The sequence below is a fragment of the Lissotriton vulgaris genome, chromosome 10 (genome assembly GCF_964263255.1).
Source record: "Lissotriton vulgaris chromosome 10, aLisVul1.2, whole genome shotgun sequence".
Taxonomy (NCBI): domain Eukaryota; kingdom Metazoa; phylum Chordata; class Amphibia; order Caudata; family Salamandridae; genus Lissotriton; species Lissotriton vulgaris.
In genome coordinates, this window is record NC_141698.1 from 419,430,977 (window position 1) to 419,454,238 (window position 23,262).

Here is a 23,262-nt window from a genome sequence, read left to right on the forward strand (position 1 = left end):
TTTCTGTAGGCTGCTGTGACGGTTCACCAACGAGCTATGGCTCAATGGTAAGTCTTGTGCCTCTGGTTGCAGAGGATTACACAGGCCAAGGGTTCGAATTCTGCCTCTGCTCTGTATCATCTTCTACCTTTTGGACCTAACAATTGCAGGGGTCCCTCCCAGAGTGGTGCTCTGTTCTTTTCCGTCTCTCAGTTTACAATATACGGTGCATTGCACTGTCCTTCTATGGTGATGTTTTTCACCATACCTTGTTTTTTCTTTTTCTGCACACTGTTCCCATATTTCACAGTTTTTGGTGGTGGCTTTGCGTTCTGACGTGGAAAAGTCTTCTGACGAAAACTGATGTAGGCACGCCGGAGCGGGGCATATGTAGCTCCGCTGGCGTCGTGTCCATGGACGACGTCAGGGCGCCGCCCCCCCCTCCGCCCCCCGGCTCGCAGAGGTGCTGCTGCGCAAGATTTTCCGGACCAGTCTGACGCCTGGGGATATTCTAAGTTAAAGAATCTGCGGCTAGACTATGTCTCTACCAGATACATTATTACCGAAGGTAAGTACCTTGTTCATTAACTCACAAAATGAATTATTCAATGGAACAACAAACCGAATGTTTGCTCTGCCATATTTAAGTGTTTTTGATTCACTTTTATTTTTCATCATGATAACTATGCAAACAAGCATTGACAAAGCCAATAGTTATTGCTTTCGATAACCTATTGGTTTTGCTAATTATTTATAGTTTAAAAAAAAAAGCTTTGACGTGGCAGCCTACATCATTTTGTAGGCACACGCACCATGTATGCACATGCCTATAAAATGATGCTGGTACTTCATTTTTGTATTTTTATTTACCGATATGAGTTGGATCGGTAACTAAAAAAAACACAATGCGCAACAATGTTTTTTTAAGCAAGTGAGTGGGAGAGGCGGAAGGAATCATGAGAGAAAGTCAAAGCCACAAGGCAGAGGGGAAGAGAGAAGCTGTCGGGCAATGGCAAGCGACCCATAGTTCAGGGGCTGAGAGGAACATGAGGGTAAAGTCTCAAAAACATGTACAATCTAATTGAGTGCTTAACACAAAGCAAAAGAGTAATGTTTGAAAAGCAAGCAGTGGAAGCAGTGAATCCAGCCAGTCAAAGAGATTGTAAGGAGGCAATGCTCTATATGAGGGCCAAACACAAGATTCACAAGTTGGGACAGAAATAAGATGCAGGCACATTAGTGACAAGGAAAGCCAACCAATGGTAAGCAAAGGGTGGGCACCAAACCATTCTATGTTCTTGGTAAACCACATTAGCCTTACAACAGACAGCACATGCATTGTTTACTTGGCTCGACCTAAAAAGGTGTTCGTGTTAAAAGGAGAAATAGAAATGTAGCCATTTTATACTGCACTTCGGCTAGATTTACAGTGATGAGAAATAGAGATCACCATGTCTGTGATAGCTTTTAAATACGTTTTTAATCTGAAAAAAAATTAAACGTTTGTGGTAAATTTTTCAAGAGTAGGCATTGGTCTGTTGGACCTCTGCCTGCTCTTAAAAATATTTTTTCAACCATTCTCAAATGGGAAGGGGTCCCTTGGGGATCCTTACAATTTTCATAGAGGTTACCACTAACATTTAGTTGGCTGTAAAGTGTGAATGTATTGCAACCACATTTTGGTCATAAAACATTTGTACATACTAATGTGAATTTGTACATGGAAGGGACTCCCTAAACACGCTTCTTCCTAGTATCGATTCGCAAACCCAAAGTGCAATTTGGTAACAGGTTTGTAGTGTAGTTCCTACATTCCGAATAGGCTCTGCGCATTGGAATAATATATCCTATAGATGTGACGTAGGACTTAGGTCGACTAGGTCGCTATCGAATATATTTGACTTAATGGTGAGTGCCAGCTAGCTCAGAGGTCACTAGAAACTTTCTCTAATACACAAGAAGGGATTAGTTTCTGACTACCGCATAAACTTGACAACTTTGTTTCCCAAAGATAAAACTGATCTTCAGAGTCGTGGAAACAATAGATAGATATTTCACTCAGTCAATCGTGCATGCTTAGATTCACCAGAGGTGCAGAAAAATAGAGACGGGCGTTTTCAATAAAAGTATTTATTGAACAGCCTTCTTTCTCATGCAAAAGAAATGAACTGCTACAATCGTAATACTGGCTGTACAGTATAATGCGTACAGCAAGAAGAGTATTATAAAATACTGTAAAAGCATGGTATGGTTTCTAAGCCATAAAATACATACATAAATAACAAAGACTAAAAGTACTCAACTGGCACTTCTAAAATACGCCTACCCCAATGTACCTAACCTAAGTCTAGTACGAGGGAAGAAGTAAGTATGGGTTTAGTTTCTTTGCCAAGAATCTATCCAAGATTTCTCTTAGGGTCTAATCTGCTCCGTACCCTGGTTTTAGAATGAAGAAGGTCTGGTATCTCTGTCTCGGGACTCGATTTCCCAACACCCCGAGAGGGGAGCTTGGAAACACTGGAGCTGGATTCCCAGCAAGAGAAAGGCAGCCTCTCTGTCAGTGCGTCAGCTGGAGGGTCAGCTTCCTTCGGCACTTTCTGTAGCGAGATGCGTTGGGCACGTAGATAGTCGAACTGCTCCAAACCACTGTGTCTTTGCTAGGGCAAGTGTGGGCATATTTATACCTTGAAGGTTCCTGGTTTGACGTAAAGTCAGACATAACAACTTCACCAAAGAACCCCAAGGGAATGGTAGTTCTTTGAAAATGCCATGATTTCTAAGACAAATCAATATTCAAGAAAAGGGATGTCCCTGACTGCTGAAGCCGAGTTTTCCAAGAAATCGTTGTGGCTTTTTGGAACTAGTGGAAGTAGCCATGCCTGTATTTGGACTGTATGGGCTATGTCTAAATATGGGTATGATTTCTGTGCCTATATAAGGGTAATGTGAATTATACCTATATAAGGGCATGAATCGGGAAAATTACACGAGGGTCCTAAGACGCTATACAACAGGTTACTGAATCACAATTTGGGGTTTTACATTGGGAAATGCCTTTTTGCGTGTGAAAATGGCCCGAATCTGCAAATCAGTTTGTTTGCGACCTCAAAAAGCCTTCGTACATCTAACCTTTCCTTTCGAGATCCCAGGGGTCTTTTGCCATAATCTTAACATTCTAGTATCTCTTTTCTTTTGAGCAGGAATATGATCATCCCTGAAACATCTAATATGATATTTTATGTAATGCACTTCATAATAATGTATGTCTAACAGCTTTTTTTAATCATTGTTGTGTACCTCCAGCTTAAAAACACTTTCAAACTGTTTGGTTTGGAATAAATTATACTTGCAGTCAATGATGTTATGCATGCAAAGTGTAAGCCTGATATGATAGCTTCTTCTTTCCACTTTTAAAGAAGGCCAGGAGTACTAATGCAAACCTGTAACTATTTCAGCTTTTCAGGCCTACTCACATGCAAAACAGACTTGTTGGATCTGGCCATTCTTTGCAGTCACCTCCAGATGTTTTGCCTTCTGTTGCTGAACTCATTTTTATTGGCACTAGGGCTTGGTTCACTTTTCCCCTGCTAACTAGTGATAAAATTGCTCTCTCCATACAAAATGGTGCAATTGTCACCTACCCGACTGTACATTAATTTACTTGTAATTCCCTAGTATATGGTACTATATGTACCCTGGGTCTATAAATTCAGTGCTACATGGGTGCCTGCATCACTCATTGTTCCACCCACTAAAGTAGCCTTTTAAAACATGGGCCTGACACTGCATCCTGTAGTACAGTTTTATCTTGTCATTTTGACCAAGCAATATAAACCATTTGCTATGCCTAAACCTTTGTTTTTAATACTTATAAGTCACCCCTATGGTAGGCCTGAAGGGGTCGTAGGGCAGGGTGCATTGTATTTAAAAAGTAGTATATGTGTGTCTACGTTTACATGTCCTGGGAATGAAAAACACCTCAAGTCGTTTTTCACTGTTATAAGGCCTATTTCTCCCATTGACTGACACTGGGTACCTTATTACATTTAATAAGTGATAACTTTAGTTTTGGAATCAGATAGAGATATTCTGGTTATTCTCAAATGAATTGTAATTTAATACCCCCATTAATGGTAAAGTTGGATTTTAAGTTAGAATTCGATTCTGAAAATGCCACTTTTAGAAAGTTGGTAGTTCGTGTCCCAACCATTTGTGCCTTCTGCTGGTGTCCTGGGTCACCTGACCATGAATGACTCTGCCTTTGAGGTTTATGTACTGCTTCCAGACAGTAATACAAAGGGGGTTTAGGTGTGAACAGGATGGGCCTTTCTAAAAGGATGACTGGGGATGGGCTATCCCAGCCCCACTCACACTAGAAGGCCTTTCCTTTCTGACCAAATTAAGGAACTTGACATCAGGCGTGCCTTGCCTTTTGTCAGCCCCATACCGTTTGGAACGTTGACAAGGCAAGAACTTTCTAGAACCAGGCATTACCCCTCCACCCCCATTCGAAGGCTTGCAGAAAGGTATAAATATTGGACCTCCAGAGAGTCTCTTCAGAACACTCCTAGACCTGTGGAAGTTACAGAAGAAGGACCGCCCTGCTGCCAAAGGACTGCCCCGAAGCTTGAAAAAGTCACTTGCTATCTAAGAAGGAAGATTGGACCTGCTTGCCTACATGTCCGGCTAACCAGAGTAACTCCAAAGGTAGTTGGACGGAATACTGTGAGAGCTACAGGGACACTAAAGCTTCAGAGACCTCCCTGCAACTGCCCAGCTGACCTGCTACAACTCTATCTTCCTTGACCTGCAACTGGACCTGCCTGAGCCCTGCTGACCTCTACTGAAGTGGGTCCTTGATCCCCAAGAGGTGCTTCCTAAATCCGGGACGCTTGGATGGCATCAGAATGAACTCCTCCTAAAGAAAAGGTAAACAGCATGAAGTTTGGGTTCCTAGTGACCGAAAATGAGCCCATTTGCAAAATGACTGTGCTTTTCATGACTACCACCAACGTTAAGTTCTGGTGAGACCTGCTCTGTGCGCTAGTAGTGATGACCGGCAATGGAAAGCTAAACTTTGCGCTACAGCAGCGACAACCCACAACAATGCCCACACGAAGCTAGTGTAACAACTGTCCGCAACGCTCAACTAGGTATTCGTGCTAAAACGATGACCGACCACGATGGCCTGCCTGCTCTTAGCACTACAGCGATGGCCATCCACAACGCTCAGTCTCCTCCTCACGGCCTCCTTCAACGCGAGCGTAACTGTTCGCACCGGACTCGCAAGGTAACTTTTCAGCAGGAATAACCTGATCCCTGTATCCGACCCGTGCTCCATCGCGGTCGACCTGAACTTATGACTACCATGGTATAGTGCGACCAGATGACTGCGAGTGGTGATTTGTGCTTTTAGGTGCTATTTTCACAAAAAACTTTCAAATGAAATATCTCCGTTTTTTCTGACTGAGTTTCTGTTGCTCTTGTATCATTTTATTTAATAAAAATGTAGTTTATTTTTCTAAATTGGTTACTGATTTTTCATGTGTTGTGTTTTCACTTTATTACGGTTTGTGTGCTGCATAAATAATTTACAAATTGTTTTTAAGTTAAGCCTGACTGCTTGTGTCAAGCTTCCAGAAGGCTAAGCAGTTTTGGACGGATGCTGCTAGACTCTCAGGTTGGACAGTGCGTTGAGGTCTGCTAACCAGACCTCAGTGCCTGTGTTTAAACCCTTTACAAAATGTATGTTGAATATTGGTTACCCTCAATTGGCATAAGTTAACTTACTTATATGGGGCCTCATCTACAAGTAAATGATGCAGCATGGTGCTGCAAACCATTTAGCTGCGCTGTGCTGCGTCATTTTCACAGCACATGGATGCATCATATTAACAATGGGACTCCTCCCTGCTTTCCCCTGCACTGGTGCACAATTGACTGCCATGCGCCTGCTCAGGCACCCTTGCGCCATTTTGCAAGGATACCTGTGCTGCGGGGAGGATCGTTTTTGTGCAGGAAGGGACACTTTCCTGCACAAAAACAATATTTGTTGGCATTTTCCTCTTTGTATGCATGCTGCAGATTGCAGCACGCCAGAAAGAGGTAAAAACCTGGAAAAATGAAAGTATTTCTCCATGTTACACCATACTTACGCCTCCCCTGGGGAGGCATAGGATTCTGACTCATTCCCAGGTTTACAAAATGTTGTAAATCAGGGAATGCGTTAAGTTTCATGGATGTTGTCTGGGAACACCCACAGCAACACCCATGCAACTCCTCTTTCACGCACAGTAATTCTTGAAACGGGCACATATTTACAAGGCCATGAAAAGTCATGCTGGGTGATTTTACGTGGACTTGTAAATATGGGTAAGCCCATTGCGCTACCTTTGCATCAAAAAAAGTTATGCACTGGCGGCTGGCAGCTCAATGGGCTTGTAAATCAGCCCCATGGCCTCTAGTATATGGTCCCATGGGTACCCTGGACTGGAACTAAAAGTGTCCTCCCAGGGCTTTTGCACTGATTGTGCCACCATGAGTGTGGCAAAGCACAGCAAGGCTCCCAGCCTGCCACTGCAGACTGGAAGAGCAGTTTGAAACTGCTAATTCAACGTTGCCATTTAAAGCTATGCCCGGGAGCTGTTTCTTATTAAGTAAGACATATACTTTTATATGTTCTAACAGCGAAAATCCTAAATTGTTGTTTTTACAATCGATAACCCAGTGGCCCCATTGGCTAGTGCAGAGTTACACACTGACCCTTCATCTCTGCTAACTTCTGTATGAGACCACTAAAATGGGTAGTTCATGGTATCAAACTAATCGTGCCAACAAACCCAACTTGATACTAAAGTTAAATTTAATGTCACTTTTAAGGAAGGACAACTTTTAGAAATGTACCACTCTGTTGCCTAGTTATTCCAGTTGCCTTTTACAGTTCCTGGCCACCAGATAGTCTTCTGCCCTCCTGGGGGGACATGTAAACAACTCCCAACTACAGGGACAATAGAGGTCTGCTGCAGAGGGAGGTTTTATCTCCCTCTTGCTGGAACCACAGAGGAGGTTGCCTTAAAGGTGAGCTACAAGGAAGAAGCCGCTTGCCTTTAATGGGCCAATGGCACCCACACCCGGGAGGGGCTGTCCCTTTGTTCAGGCTCTAAAAACAGGAGGTCACAAGCAAAAAGACTTGGGAAATCACACCAAAAGATGCCAGGTTTAACAAGTGTCCCCTCCAACAGAAAGTGGGGATAACTACCCAACCTCTTGAAAGTTATCATCATTAAGGTAAAAAAAAACTAGAAAGACCATCAGCCATGGCGTGTTTTGTTTCGGGATGGTGTTCCACCGTAAAGTCCATTCTCTGTAGGGAGGTGGACCACCTCAACAGTTTAGGATTCTTACCCCCTCATCGGCATAATTATCTGAGGGGCCTGTGGTTTGTCTGAAGCTGGAATTGAGTCCCAAACAAGTAGGGTTGTAGCTTCTTCAGCGCCCAGACAGAGCAAATTCTTCCCTTTCTCTTGCGCTCCACCTCTGTTCCCTGGGAAGTAACCTACTACTGATGTAGGCTACAGGTTGATCTAGGCCCTCTTCGTTTAGCTGTGAAATCACGGCCCCCGCACCATACTCTGCAGCATCAGTCTGCACCACAAATTCCTTGGAGAAATCAGGAGCCTTCAGCATGGATGCCGTGCACATGGCTTCCTTCAGGGTGTCAAAAGCGGTTTGGCTTACCTCTGTCCAGTTCACCTGACGTGGATGTTTCTTGGAAGTCAGCTCTGTCAAAGGGCCACAATGGTGCTGTATACCTTAACAAATCTCTTGTAGTAACCAATGGGACTTAAGAAGGCTCTCACCTCAGTCTGTATCTTGGGGGGTGCCCAAGCCAGAAGGGTATCAATCTTTGGTCGCAGGGGCTGCACTTTGCCACCCTTTACTTGGTGTCCCAAGTAAACCACAGACCCCTGCCCTATCTGGCAATTGCTGGCCTTGATAGTGAGACCAGAACTTTGTAGAGCCCTCAACATTTTCCCCAGATGGTGCAAATGGCCCTCTCAACTGGAGCTGAAGAGTGCAATGTTGTCAAGGTAGGCGGCATTGAAGTTCTCCAACCCAGCCAGGACCTGGTTGACCAACCTTTGGAAGGTGGCAAAGGCGTTCTTCCACCCAAAAGGCATAACCCGGAAATGGTAGTGCTCTTCTGCTGTTGAGAATGCTGACTTCATTTTGCCCCCTCGGTCAAGGCAATCTGTCAGTACCCAGATGTTAAATCAAATGTGCTGAGGAACTTGGCAGCTCGAAGCCGATGAATGAGCTAATCAGCTCTGGGGATGGGGTGCACCTCAGTCTTAGTGACTGCATTAAGCCCACGGTAGTCCACACAGAACCAGTGTTCAGGTGTGTCACCGGGTGGGTGGAGCAACCTTGGGGTCCAGAACCACTGGTCTGGACCAAGGGCTGTTCAAGGGCTCAATAACCCCTAACTCCAGCATCTTAGAGACGTCCTCTTTGATGCTGGCCTTAACTGTATCAGACAACCTGTAAGATTTGTGCTTAACAGGAAGGCTATACCCTGTATGAACATCATGAGTGCACCAACGGGTGACTCCTGGGATGAGTGAAAACAGTAGAGCAAACTGTCCCAATGCCTGGCGACAGTCTCTATGCTGCTCGGAGGTCAGTGTAAGGGAGAGGAACACACCCTCCGCTGAACCATCCTGCTTATTGCAAGACAGGAGGTTTAGAAGAGCTTCCCTCTCCTCTCCCACTCATCATCAGTGACCAAGGGCTTGGTCAACCATGACTTCTCAAAATGTGGTTTGAGGCGGTTCATGTGTAGGACCCTCTAGGGGTTCCTAAGAGTCTACAGATCCACCAGGTAGAAGACATCTCTGTTGCGCTCCTTCACCTTAAATGGGCCAGACCAGCAGGCTTGCAGAGCCCTGGGCTCTACAAGTGCCAACACCCACTTCTTTTGACCACGCTGAAACTCAACCTGAGTTGTATTCTGGGCATATCAACATTTAATGTCCTCCTGGCTAGCTTCCAGATTCTGCAGAGCTAGTTACTGGAAGCAGGCTGTCTGGTTTCTGAAGGCCAGTTTATAACTGAATGCATTCTTGGGTTGGCTTCTGGGAGCTTGCTCTCAGCCCTTCTTCACCAAACCGAGAGGTCCTCTCACTGGGTGCCCATACAGAAGTTCAGAAGGGCTGAAGCCAACCCCCTTCTGCAGTACCTCCCTGTAAAAAAACAAAAAGCACGGCAAAAGGATGTTCCATTTACACCTCATGAGTTCTGAGAGACGCATAATCATGCCTTTCAGGGTTTCGGTTGAACCTTTCAACCAACCCATTGATCTGGGGGTGGTAAGGCGTGGAAAACTTGTAGGTTACTCCACAGGCCTTTGACACAGCCTTCATGCACAAAGTCATGAAGTTGGTACTGCGGTCAGATGCCACAATCTCGGGAAAACCCACATGGGTAAAGATCCCCATCAGTGCCTTGACCCCGGCGGGCGCATTCACTGTCCTCAGAGGGATAGCTTCCGAGTACTGGGTGGCATGGTCCAACAAGACCTGGACGAACCTGTTGCCCATGGCTCTCTTGGGATCCAGAGTCCCAACAATGTCAATGCCCACCCTCTCAAAAGGGATGCTCAAGACAGGAAAGAGTTGGAGGGGAGCCTTGCATCTCAACCCTGTCTTACCACTCACCTGGCAGGTAGGACAGGACTAGTAGAATGCATCTGAGGCCTTCCTCATTTGAGGCCAGCAAAAGTGGGTGACACGCCTGTCAGAGGTATTGTCTTGCCCCAAATGACCTGCCAGAGGCACATAATGAGCCAGACAAAGTAGGAAGACCCTGAAGCGCTGGGCTACCACTAGCACACATGCTGACTCAGGCTTAGCAACCTTAGGCTCACCATACAGGAGACCATTCTCCCAGTTAATCAGGCGAGTTCCAGGGGTGTCACCAGCTGCCTGGGCCCCAGCCTTTTTAAGAAGACTCACAAGAGTAAGGGACTCTTTCTGCACTGAACAGAACTCCTCCCTGGAGAGACCTCGGTCCTGCTGTCACCAGGACAGCTCAGACAGGTTCCTCAGTTTAGTCACATCTTCCCCTCTAGGTTCCAGGGCGGCCCCCTCAGGGTCAGCCTCCTCCCGGACTGTGGGAATTTCTGGAGTGAGGTTTTCACGCCCCTTGCCTTTCTCCTTCTTGGCAAAGACCTGGGCCACTCATTCAGGTTCCAGTTCCCTCTGACCACCCTCACATGCTGTCACGCATTGAGTGGTAAGGTACACCCATGCAGGCAATCCGTACATCTCCAAGTGTGACCTGAGTGCCACCTCGTTCCAGATGGTATTCTCCAGGTCAGGCCCAGCAGACAATCCACTGTCATGGATGGGCTCACAGCTGCCTTTAAGGAACCTGAGACCCCCCTCTTTCCCACTCAAACGGAACCTGAGTCACCAAACATTGGCACTCACTGTTGTTTTCAGCAACTTCTTGATGGACCACATTAGGGACTTCCTGCTCTGAAGCCACCAGATGACACCTGACAGTTGTCATGCTGACTCCTGTGTCTGTCAGAGCCTTCTCCCATTGATGGTCACACACTGCCTGTACTTCCTAGTGTTGTCAGGCATGAGGGTTCTGTGGATCATCTTGCTGTCACCAAAAAAAACTATATGGACGGTGGGGGCTGTGCTCGCTTGGGGCACTTGGGATCCTCCTTGAAGTGCCCTTCCTGATTGCATGTGAAACACTTCAGAGGTACCTTCCCTGTAGGCTTTCCAGAAGGAAACCAACCTTTCTTCTCAACAGGGGATTGGGGCCCTTTAAAGAACATCTTACATTTATTTTTGTCCCCCCACTTCTTCTGTTGGGGACCCTGCCCACCCTTGGCTGAGTCTCCCACATGCAACTTCTTTTGGATCCTGGAGCTGAGGCAGAGGACCTCCTCCTTAGCAAGCTTCCTGCGGCCAGCCAGTGTTTTTAAATTGTCCAGAGACACCAAACTCCAAATGTTTACCTGCTCCCAAATGGAAGATACACTTGCAAAGTTGTTACAAGGCAGCTCCAACTCAAAACTATGGGAGAGATAGTCCTTGCTGTAGTGAAAAACAAATGTAGCAGTTTTTCACTACCAGGACTTGTAAAACTTAAAAGCACATGTCCTACCTTTTAATTTTTTTATAGAGTTTTATACAGCGTAAACTAGACCCAAAACAGGTATCAGAGCGTTTTATATGAGCACCAGTTTCGTTACAGAAGACACATTCATTTTTGTTAGGCACGGGGAGATAAAGTGATTTGCCCAGAATCCCAGGATGTTGAGCGTCGTAGCTGAGACTCCAACCCGGTTCCCCAGCTTTGAGGTCGACCCTTCTAGCCGTAAGGCTACACCCTCTCCCCAAAAATACACTGCACGCTGCCCATGGGCCTACCTAGGGCCTAACTTAGGAGTGCTTTACATGATATAAAAGGGTAATTGTGGTGTGGGCCTGGCAAGTAGGTGTAATTGCCGGTCGACATGGCAGTTCAAAACTGTACACACATGCTCTGTGGTGGCAGGCCTGAGACGTGTTTGAAGGGATACTTATGTAGGTGGCACAATCAGTACTGTAGGCCCACTGGTAGCATTTGATACACAGACCCCTGGCACATGTAGTGCATTGTACTAGGAACATACTAGTAAATCAAATATGCCATTCCTGGAGAAACCAAATGCTATTACATCCTCTGGGTTTTTAGATCAGACCCAGCATGGGTTCAGGAAACTCCACAGCACGGAGTCTGCACTTACTATTGTGACAAACAACATCAGAATGAAAGTGGACCAGGGACAGACAACGCTGATAGTCTTACTCGATCAGACCGCAGCATTCGACACCCTATCTCCCTCGATTTTAACATCTCGTTTGAGGGAGATAGGAGTGGAGGGGCCAGCTTTGAGCCTTCTGTCCTCTTTTTTAGACCTTAGAGAACAGAGGGTCAAACTGGGAGAATACCTCTCCCCTGCTAAATCTCAGCAATGTGAGGTGCCACAGGGGTCGGCTTTAAGCCCCACCCTTTGTAACATTTATGTGGCCCCCTAGCGAGATTAGTAAAAGCGCAGGGAATGGAAGTAGTGTTGTATGCAGACGACACTCAGATCATGTTGTCGCTGGCTCAATCGGTTAGCACCTCCGCGTTCAGCTTCAGGAGTTGTATGCAATCAGTCGCTGACTGGATGATACTCAACTCCTTGAGGCTGAATGGCGATAAGACTGAGGTGCTGATCTTTGGAAGGGACCAAGATGTGTGGTCAAATGAATGGTGGCCAACATCCTTGGGAACCTGCCCGGTCCCCTCACATTCAGCTAGAAACCTCGGGGTCATTTTTGATACCTCGCTGGCAATGACCCTTCAGGTTAATAGAACAGTGACCACCTATTGGGAGTTATCAAAATTCTCCGAAAAATAGTGCATTACCTCTCCCTGCAAGCTAGGAAACAGACAGTGGTTGCGTTGGTCGGTTCAAGATTAGACTATTGCAACTCACTGTATGCAGAGATCAATAAGGGACTGATCCAGCGTCTCCAAATGGTACAGAATGCGGCAGCAAGATCTGTACTGGACATCCCCTGCTCCTCCTCTGCAACTCTAGCCAGAAAGAGCCTCCACTGGCTTCCTATAGAGCACCGTATCTCTTTTAAAATCATTTGTCTAGTGCATAGGGCTCTGAAAGCTGGAACATCTGATGGGTTGGGATCACTTCTCGCTGGCTATGTCCACAGCAGATGTTTACGCTCATCACAACAGAATCTCTTGGTGATCCCTCGGACTAAGAAGACCAGATGGGGAGGAAGAGCTTTCTCTACAGTTGCCCCTCGTCTTTGGAATGCACTCCCCTTGGAGCTTAAGTCCTTATCCTCACTGCCCCTCTTTAAAAAGGCCCTCGAAACATGGTGTTTTAAGAAAGCTTACTAGTAATTAGCTCTCTGGACATGTAATTATTTTGGTTAGGCGCCTTGATGCCCATTGGGCTGAGTTTGCACGTTATAAATTTGCTTTCATTCATTCATTCATTCATTCATTCATTCAGACGCAGAGCACATGTACTATAGCACTGATCAGCAGTGTTAAAGTTGCAAAAAAAAGAGAAAGTGTTCCCTGGGTTCTTGATTACAATGGGGAACTAAACCATTCACTCCTCACAACATATTCTCATTCAGCCTTTTCACCAATGATATGCTATAGTGGAACCACAAAGACAGAAACTATTTCATCTACAAGACCATCAACATTTTATTATAAAAACAGATTTCATTAAAAAAATGTTTGATACATTATAAAACATGAATTCATCACAAAATGTAAAAACAATATCAGTCTACTCAATGGTGCCTCGATTTCAATGTTTTTTTGGTCAGATCTATAGGCACAAAGATACACAGATCAGCATATTTTTGAGGACATCAATTGCAATAGCACATAATTATAAAATGTACAAAATCAATACATCCCCAGAGTCCTGAAACCAGCAAAAGTTCAGCACACAGTCAAAAGCAGGAAGTCAGAAGCAAAAAGACCGGGGAAACCACACTAAAAGATGACAGGTATGTAGCTAGCCTGATGGTTTTCCTTTGCCTGACCCTTTTATTGTGCCATCACCCATCTGCAATCTAAGCATTGGACGGACAGGACATCGCTGCCCCGATCCCAGGATATCATTCCTACGGAGTCACAGCACTCCCCAGAAACACCCGTTGAGGCGAACCAGACCCCGCAGTTTAATGTGACTGCACGGACCGACAAATACAGAAACTCCCGATGTTCGAAACTAGGACCTTAATAAGGATCCTTTGAACTCAGCCACTCAGGTAGCAACCCCAATCCCGGCCAGCACTCGTGTGGTCGGTTTCTGTAAACACGTTCTCAAAACCCTAGCCTGCACCAGGGCGGGTGTAATATTACAGGCAGGCAAATGTTGTCAATTTTAGTCCTGATGATGGTCCCATGTAATTGAGCAAGAGGGATCGAAATGTCGACTTCACATAGTGCTTTCACAACCCTACCATTGTGTGTCATTTTGGTGTGTCTAGCACTTTCCTGGCAATACTTCAATCCAAACACTGAGTTAAAAAGTGGCCTGTATTGCTTCTCCTTTTTTTGCCTGTGAAACTCCTTTTTAGGGCTCGCTGGTACTGCATCCGAAGGATGCGTCCAGCAGGAGCCTTTTAGTTGCCTGACTCGAGGGAATGGGGACAAGCGTGTGTTACTAGCTTTTCTCCTGGATTTGGGTGCGCGAACGCGCACGTCGGCTCCGTCCACGCGTGCGCACACAGCCAGCCACCACACAGACTGAAACACACGCGCGCTTCCCCCCACCAGTCATCGGCTCTTTCTACACACGCACGCATGTATATATACACACACACACACACACACACAGACACACGCGCACAGGCACACACGCGCACAGGCACACATGCGCACAGGCACACTCGCGCACACACACACGCGCGCACACCCCTCCCCCCACTCACCGAGTTCTTTTCGTGTGTTCCTCTCTCCCTCGGCAGGCAGCGGGTCATCCTCAGCAGCAGGCGGGGCTCTCCACGAGCACGGGAGCCCCGCTAGCTGACACGAAAATCTTCCGGCTGACGGGCACAGGAGCGTTTCAGCACAGGAGCGCGGGGTAGGCTCCCGTCTGCTTCCTGTCTTTTTGCGGCCCCGCCCCGTCCCAACACAGGTTGCCTGGCTTCCTGTTCAAGCCGGGCTGCGGCGGTGAATTTTGTTTTTCAATGAGGGGGTTGAATTTTCACTGTTTGGGTGCCAGCTTCTTATCCAAAGTGTGTGATCTTGGCCAAAAACCGATTCCCAGGAGCAAATGAGTAATGAAAGAAAATGTGTTAATTAGGGCTCTTCGTAAATTGGGATGCATAAAACCTAGTAGCTGCATAATGATATTAGGCCTACTTGGAGCACTTTATACTTTACTTTCTTTATTTTGTGGGTGATATGGCAGACACTAGCACACTACTTGAGTATTAATTTATATTCTGCATTTGTCAGTTTTAATTCGGCTAGAGCTTGTTCTCTGTTGATGGAAGCCCAGTAACCTGTCCTCTTGCCGGAAACAAGCTTTTCTTTCAGGCAGAAGCAATGGTGTTCACATAAGATTACAATCATAAAGCCCTGTCCTTTACAAAAGGGCATTGCTCCTCCACGCTCCTCTGATCCCCAGTTGTTCAGGTAACTGTTTCGAACAATGGTGTTCTCATCAAAGCGCGGGTTCAGATGGAAGGCAGTGCCGCCATGGAACTTCAGGTTGATAGCAAACCTCTTAGCATGGTGCGGAATGGTCCCGGAAATTGTGATTACTTTAGAAGGGTAGCAACCCCCATGAATGTGTGAGTGGTACGGCACAGGACATTGTTGGCCATGCGGTGGAAATTGTGGAGTTGGATATTGATGGAACGATCCTCCGGGAGGGCACGTAGAAGGTGGGAAAGATGGAGGGAACCCCCCAGCACCCTGAAAAGACACATTTTCCAATTCCACATTTCCAGTTATGTGCACGGCATTAACTCTATGGAGCGGAATCCGGTGCTTGTACTCCACGAAATGTTTTCCGTTGACTGACACTATATAACAGTGATGGTTCACAAGGATCCTGATTTCAAAACGGTGGCCCTTGTGAAAAGGCATCTCATGCTTTCTCTCCTCTTTTCCCCATTGGTTCCTCTCCTTGGTGTTGCAAACAACGACACCACCTTCGGAAAAGCGCGGGTTGAAGTGGAAAGCGATGTTCTCAGACTGCGCGCAATGATCACACTGCAAGTTAACATAAAACGTGTCACATGATGACTGACAGTGCCACTAATCACCAACACGGTCCCATCGCTGAGGCTGCCGGAGATACCTTGGGTGAAGGGCACCCACGGTCTGTAGAACTGGTTGTGGGGATGGCCGACCTGCATCTTGGCTTCCTGGATGCTCCGTTGGTGCTGAGGATGTGGTTATTGTACCTGGTTAATAAGGAAAGCATGCAGCAATCATGACAGCTAAAAATGCCCTGTGCTCCAAGACAGTGAGAGACAGTCTTCAATAGTCCCCCTGCCTAGAGTACGGTGGATGCCTAAGTAACATATTAATATTTACAACAAGGGGTGGTGAGGGACAGAGTCTCTGAATTAAGCAGAAAGCTCTCACCCAGTCAAGAGATCAGGGCTAGATCCAACACCGTTTTTTAGCTCACTGCACCATCCCAGTTTCAGAACCTGGCTGTATGCAAATTAGTCTGTTCCTGTCCCAGTGCATGATGGGAACAGGGCAAACCAAACTACAAAAGCCAATTCTTACACTGGGAAGGAAACAAGCTCCCGGGGACCGGTTTCTGGCATTACAGCCGTCTTCGGCCCGGTTTGCTTGAATCCTGATGGTGCAATGAGCAAGGGTCTCACATCTGAGAATACCCTTCCACGCTTAGGGTGGACAAAAATATTTACAACAAGGGGTGGTGAGGGACAGAGTCTCTGAATTAAGCAGAAAGCTCTCACCCAGTCAAGAGATCAGGGCTAGATCCAACACCGTTTTTTAGCTCACTGCACCATCCCAGTTTCAGAACCTGGCTGTATGCAAATTAGTCTGTTCCTGTCCCAGTGCATGATGGGAACAGGGCAAACCAAACTACAAAAGCCAATTCTTACACTGGGAAGGAAACAAGCTCCCGGGGACCGGTTTCTGGCATTACAGCCGTCTTCGGCCCGGTTTGCTTGAATCCTGATGGTGCAATGAGCAAGGATCTCCCATCTGAGAATACCCTTCCACGCTTAGGGTGGACAAAAATATTTACAACAAGGGGTGGTGAGGGACAGAGTCTCTGAATTAAGCAGAAAGCTCTCACCCAGTCAAGAGATCAGGGCTAGATCCAACACCGTTTTTTAGCTCACTGCACCATCCCAGTTTCAGAACCTGGCTGTATGCAAATTAGTCTGTTCCTGTCCTAGTGCATGATGGGAACAGGGCAAACCAAACTACAAAAGCCAATTCTTACACTGGGAAGGAAACAAGCTCCCGGGGACCGGTTTCTGGCATAACAGCCCCGGTAGCTTGTCTCCTTTCTGGTGAAGAATTGGCTTGGTAGTTTAGTCTGCCCTGTTCCCATGATGCACTGGGCCAGGGACAGACTGATTTGCATATAGCCAGGTTCTGAGCTGGGATGGGGCAGTGAGATAAATAACGGTGATGGATCAAGCCCTGATCTTTGGACTGGGTAAGAGTGGTCTGCTTAATTCAGACACTCTGTTCATCACCACCCCCTTGTCTGAATAAGTAACATATTAAACCACTGGTAAGTAGGGTTGCCACCTTTTACAAAGACATACCTGCCATTATTTTTTCACCTCGTTTTAAGATTTAAGAGTCAAACATGACATACAACGTTATAAAAATGGTCTTTCTAAAGTGGATTCGTTTTTATAGATCGCCTTTGTGTCTGATTTGGAAAGGGTCAAAAATGATGCAGTACACATCTGTGTATCCTCTTACATTAGTTGTACTTTCAGGTACCCTTTCTGGTGCACATGTTGCTGAAGATCTTTTAGCAGCACTACACCTAGAGAGTCAGAAACCTTTGGCCTACCCAGCAGTGGATACATGTTAAGGTATGGGCAAAGAGCCTTTCAGGAGGCCTCCTTATAAAGCTAGCTCTGTTCTGCAGCTCAGTAGTGCCCTGATTAACTTGACTAATTCGTTTTTTTAACAGATTGTTTTAAATACTGTTTTTCCTTTTTAATGTGGGTGATATCTGAGAGTCTATAATGGACATTTTGGAGAGACATGCTGTTTTTAGATTTCATGTAACTTCTATAAAAAACGTTTCTTTTAGACCAAAACGGTACCTCTCAAACATCACAGAGATGACTTGCATCAATATTACTATGCTGCTGCTGTGTTAAATGTTGGAAACATGAGTCTTAATCCTTCAATATTAAATGTAAACACAATTAAAATTTGGACTAATGTTCCCTGATCACATCACTTGCCTATCCCTGAGGCCTGCACTACTGGGCATTCATTGTCCACAAAAAATGCATTTGACAAAGGTTTGAAGCACTGGGCTAATATCAGCTGGCTATTTAATATGAATTAGCCAAAGGCATGTGGTAGTCTGGAAATATCAGCTGCCCATATGATGTGCATAGGCTTTCACAACTTGCCGCATATAATATACCAACCAAATAGAAGCCTGCACAAGTGGACATTTCTGGCTCGGGCATGTGACATTTGCAGACCTCTAGTATATGCACTGTAATGCTTAAGGCAAAAACATAAATAAAAGGCATTGCCATTTACAATGCCAATAGCTCTAACTTTAATAATGCGAGACCTATTGCATTGCAAATGCTTGTTCTTATATGTTGTTTGTCTCTCTTGAGTACGGTACAGGACTGTGCCTCCTAATCATTTATCCTTTCTGTTCATTTTGTTCAAATAAATACCCTGTCCGGCTGGACAGAGGATAAAAATATAGTTTCCTATTATGGCCTATATTACATTGTTGTTCTTGATTCTGATATGCTAAGGACCTTTGTTCTTCATAGCATCACCCATCTGAGGCCAGTCACTTAATCTTCACCTCCTTCTGTGCTGGTTCCTCAGTTACTTCCCACCATTCTCTGGTCAATGTGATTTGTTCCCTCACTTCTCTCTCCTGTCCTCTTGGTCCTTCCAAACTAATCTTAGCATCTCCCTCTCAAATCCCTGGCCATCTCACTTCTTTGGACTTTGCTTTTTGGAGAGCCAATTGCAAGCGTAGGGTCTCTGCTAGACCTGACTATCCTATGAGACTCAATCCTAAAGTTGATGTGAACTAAACCCTACAATTCGTGGTGGTGGTTGTCTTGGAATTCCTGGTAAACACATTTTAGAAAATGTACCTTGTGTCTCTGAGGGAAATCTGAACTATGGAGCTGAAAAGAGTTTGATTCTACAGCACTCTCTACCTGGATTTGTATCAATGTACCCTCCACTAAATCTAGTTCAGTTTCTTCTTTCCCTTCTGGTGTTTATAATCTGTTTTTCACAAAATTCACAAGGCTGTTCCCATCATTGCTTCTGGGAGCGCTCCACCCTTTACTCAAACAGAGATCCCTCAGCTGATCTTAGGGAAGGGATTTCAAGGTCTACTCCCTTCAACCTTACATCCAAGAATCTAGCTGTGTAGGTTTTAAGTAAGCATGGGCGAATTTTGCGAATCTCGCGTTCGCGAATTTTGCGGATTTGCGAACTCGCAATCCGCAAAATCCGCGAATTCTCGCGAATTTGCGGATTTTTTTTTTGTGTTTGCGCGGGTTTCTGCCAGTTCGCGAGGGTTTTGTACAATTTCGCAAATTGCGAACTTACCTGTCGGGTCGCAAGTTTCGCGAACTTGTTGTTTCTACGTGTCCAGCCTGTTTGGGACACTCTTCTTCATCACTGCCACTCTCTGTCACCACTGCCACTCTCTGACTACTCATGCCACCCTCTGGCCCACCCATGCCACCCTCTGTTTCATCACAGCACCCTCTGGTTGTCCAGTCAGTGTACATTATTGTGGCAACGCAAGCACACCTTCCCTGCCTCAAGTGACCTGAATTAATTTTGGGCTGATTAATGTGTCACAGAATATTTTTTTAGCTGGCACCTGCTTCCTTAGTGCTTCCTGATTAGTGATCTTTTGCATTTGCTAACTGCTTTCATTGTTGCAAAATTAGTTACAACACCTGCCCTGCCCCAACTGACAATAATGAATTAGGGGCTGATTAATGGATTTGAACTTCCAGCCCGGCTCCTGCTTGTCTCCCTTAGCTGTAATTCAGGACCTTTGTGGCATATGTGTAACTATTCTGAGGTTCAGAGCAGGGTCACATAATAGTTGCAACTGGCAACTGAACTCTGGAGGGGCCCCTCAGGAAGCACTACAGGAAATGGCTACTAATGATGAGCCTGAACTTTTGAACCTGGTAAGTAGTTTCAGTTTTGCTAAGATCGTATTTCTGCAATTTTGCACTTATTCGCGGGGCGCGAAGTTGTACTGGGAAGCCGCGAACTCACGCGAACAGTGCGAGCAATGCGAGCAAAATCCGCTGCTCGCGGATTTGCGGATTTTGCGGGAGATTCGCGAATCTCGCAGATTGCGAATTTACCGAAAATCCGCAAAATCCGCGAGCGAAACGGATTTTCCGCCCATGCTTAGTTTTAAGGTAATAGGGTTGGACCTATAGTACTGCTGTAGTGGCTTGAAGCTATCCTTTGTAGGATATCCCACTTCTTTTCCCCTACTGTCAGTCCCCATTCAGTAAGCCACAGGGAGGGCATTGGTTACTGGGCCACAAGTGTGGGAGTTGAGGTGTTTTGCCACTGCTGTCTCTAGGTCTGTCTTACTAAGGCTGTACAAACTGGGCTGAGTGTAACCCTTTCCGCACTTGACTATAGCCCTTCTCCCGCAGCCTTAACAAAAATGCCATCAGAAATTTAAAACATAAAATCCTCAACCTCAAGAATGAAACTTTTATCACCGATCCCTAATTTTGCCACAACAAGGGTACCTTACTGGATGACCTCATCTTCTTGACCAATCGTTGTGCTAACTGGAGGAAAGTCCTCTCCTTCCCCCTCAACACCACCATAATCCAGAAAATCCCACACAACCATAAACTTACTATTGCACCCTTCAAGCTATACAACGGCAATGCCACCATTTCCAGCTATAATAACGGCACTATACTCATTTCATCCTCAGATCATCATCTGGAACTCTTCAGCAATCTTTTCCCCCACATCAAGAACAAACTAGACACAGCCCCCCCACGATCGCCTCCGCTACTCTTCTCTGACTCCTCCCCTTATAATAACCTCCTCTCTCCACCATTCAGCCAGCCCTCCATTGACCCCATTCCCACCACTCCCTCTGAATGTTCCCCCACCTATCCATGGGCATAACTGACATCCAACACTCTCCCTCCCGGGCAACATTAATTCAACCCTCATTTACAACAACCTGACATCACCACCTCCTGCTCCACTAGAACCTCCTACAACCACACCCCCAACAATAGGATTAACTCATCCACCACCCCCTTTCAACCAACCAACACGATGGTTCCAACAGTGAACCTTACCAACGCCAGCTTCCCTAACCACTTGGATACTTCCCTATACTCCTGTGCTTCCCACGACCTGGAACCCCCAAAAACCTCTTTAATAACTCAATGCTCGACACTAATAAATCTGTAGTGCAACTGAATCGAGCTGCTACTCTCAAATTTGCCCTTATCATCACCAACCTTGAACACAAGTGGTCCTCACACTCTACTTCCCCCCTGACTAACAACACCCAAATCTCCAATTGCCACTCTGCCCCATCCCTGTTTACAAAGGGATGTCTCGCCCTTGTTGGAGTTCCATACCCAACCTTAACCACTCCTCCTGATCCTATAGGTTAGTCAGACAGCTATCAAGTGAGGAAATACTCTCACTCCTAGACACCTACAACCCAGCTCTGGTCGATCACACTTTAACTTTTACAGACATCAAGACTATTATCACTCACCCTATCAGGACTTCCCACTGTAGCACTAGGTTTATTAATAAAAATAAGCTTACACAAGTTCCCATCTCACATTCTTCCACAACTACCTCTCTTATAACCCTGAAATGCGCATTACTAAACCGATGCTCAGCCATGAAACATGCTGCTGACATAGTTGATCTCATACTTAACCAAGACCTCAACATCTTCCTGCTTACAGAAACATGGCTAAATGGTTCCTCTGCTCCTATTTTTGACACTCAAATTCACCCCAGGTAAGACATCATTAGATTGTACAACGCAGTACGCTTATGGGGTGGCCTAGCTTGCATTCACAGATCTTCAGTATTGAATCAATCACACACTACACCTTTGCCATCTCACGAAAACCTCAAGATCGATATCACTGCCACTAACAATTCAAAGTGCAACCTCCTCATGTTTCATCACCCGCCCGGAGGAAACCACACGTTCATTGAGCAGATCATAGAGATTACCTCTTCTAACAACAACAAACATAACAACCAAACTTTCCTTGGCAAGTTCGACATTCACTGGAACGATACCAATGACCCACTTGTGAACAGTTTCAAATACCTCCTCCAGGACCTCAACCATATACAAGCCTGAAACAGTCCGCCCATGTTAAAGGAGCCTCCTTAGACCTAATCATTACAAAAGAGAACACCCTATAAATTGACTCTATTCACCCCTGCAATTGGACTGACCACCACTGCATCACCTTCTTCCTAAATAAAAAGACATCCATCTCTAATTGACAACCAATGAAAGCCATACACTGTGTCTCTGACACCTGTAACATTAACCCATTCACTATGCCAACTATTTTTAACAGTACCCGACACCCGTCTTCCTCCATGAACAATGCCCAGGATCTCACTGATCACTAAGTCAACTCCATGTCCAAAATCATGGACAACCTTGCCCCCAAAAAACTAAAAAGAATTTGCCTGAAAGATCCAACCCCTGGTTCAGCTGTGACCTTAACAAAGTACCACTATACTTCAGACTAGCAGAAAGAGCACTAAGACATCCCCCCTCCCTAGCCAAGCTCAAACTCCAGCGTCAAAAACACAGTGCCTACAATAGGCACATTAGGAACTCCAAAGCAGTCTTCTTCCAAAATCAACTAGACTCTGTAACTAATCAACCAAAAAAACAGTTTGAAATTACCAAAAACCAATTGACCCCCAAAAGTGATCCCTCTTCCAATGACAACAAATTACTACATCATTGTGAAACCATGGCCTCCTTTTTTGCTGAGAAAACTATGCAATTCTCTAATGATATCCAGATCACTATTAACCTTTTTTCACATAAACCCCCCCCCACACCACTTCCCAATGGGTCATCACTCATGCCTCACCCAAAAATAACGCCTCCTAGTCTTGCTTCAAACCCTTTGATCAGAATGGCATCCTAAATCTATTGACCTTCTTGAAATACTCCAACCGCTTCAACGATCTCCTCCTCTCCAAAATCCTGAATGAGTCCATCCACCTCGTACTCCCACTATGGTCTAGGATAATCAATGCCCCACTCACCCAAGGCACCATACCGGACTGCCTAAAATGTGGCTCGATTAGCCCCTATCCTAAAAAACCCCAATTCTGATAAATCCAACCCTAACAATTACCGCCCCATCACAAACATCCCTACTTTGGCCAAACTCTTTGCACTTACAGATTCACAACCAC

The 23,262-nt window shown here is 45.7% G+C and overlaps 1 protein-coding gene and 1 pseudogene across 4 annotated transcripts in view; one reads left to right on the top strand and one right to left on the bottom strand.

Moving 5' to 3' along the window:
* Positions 1 to 23,262, top strand: part of ABAT (4-aminobutyrate aminotransferase) — a 712,333-nt gene that overhangs the window by 320,222 nt on the left and 368,849 nt on the right. The gene's annotated exons all lie outside the window — the stretch shown is intronic.
* LOC147685337 (galectin-9 pseudogene) lies at positions 15,007 to 15,966 on the bottom strand (annotated as a pseudogene).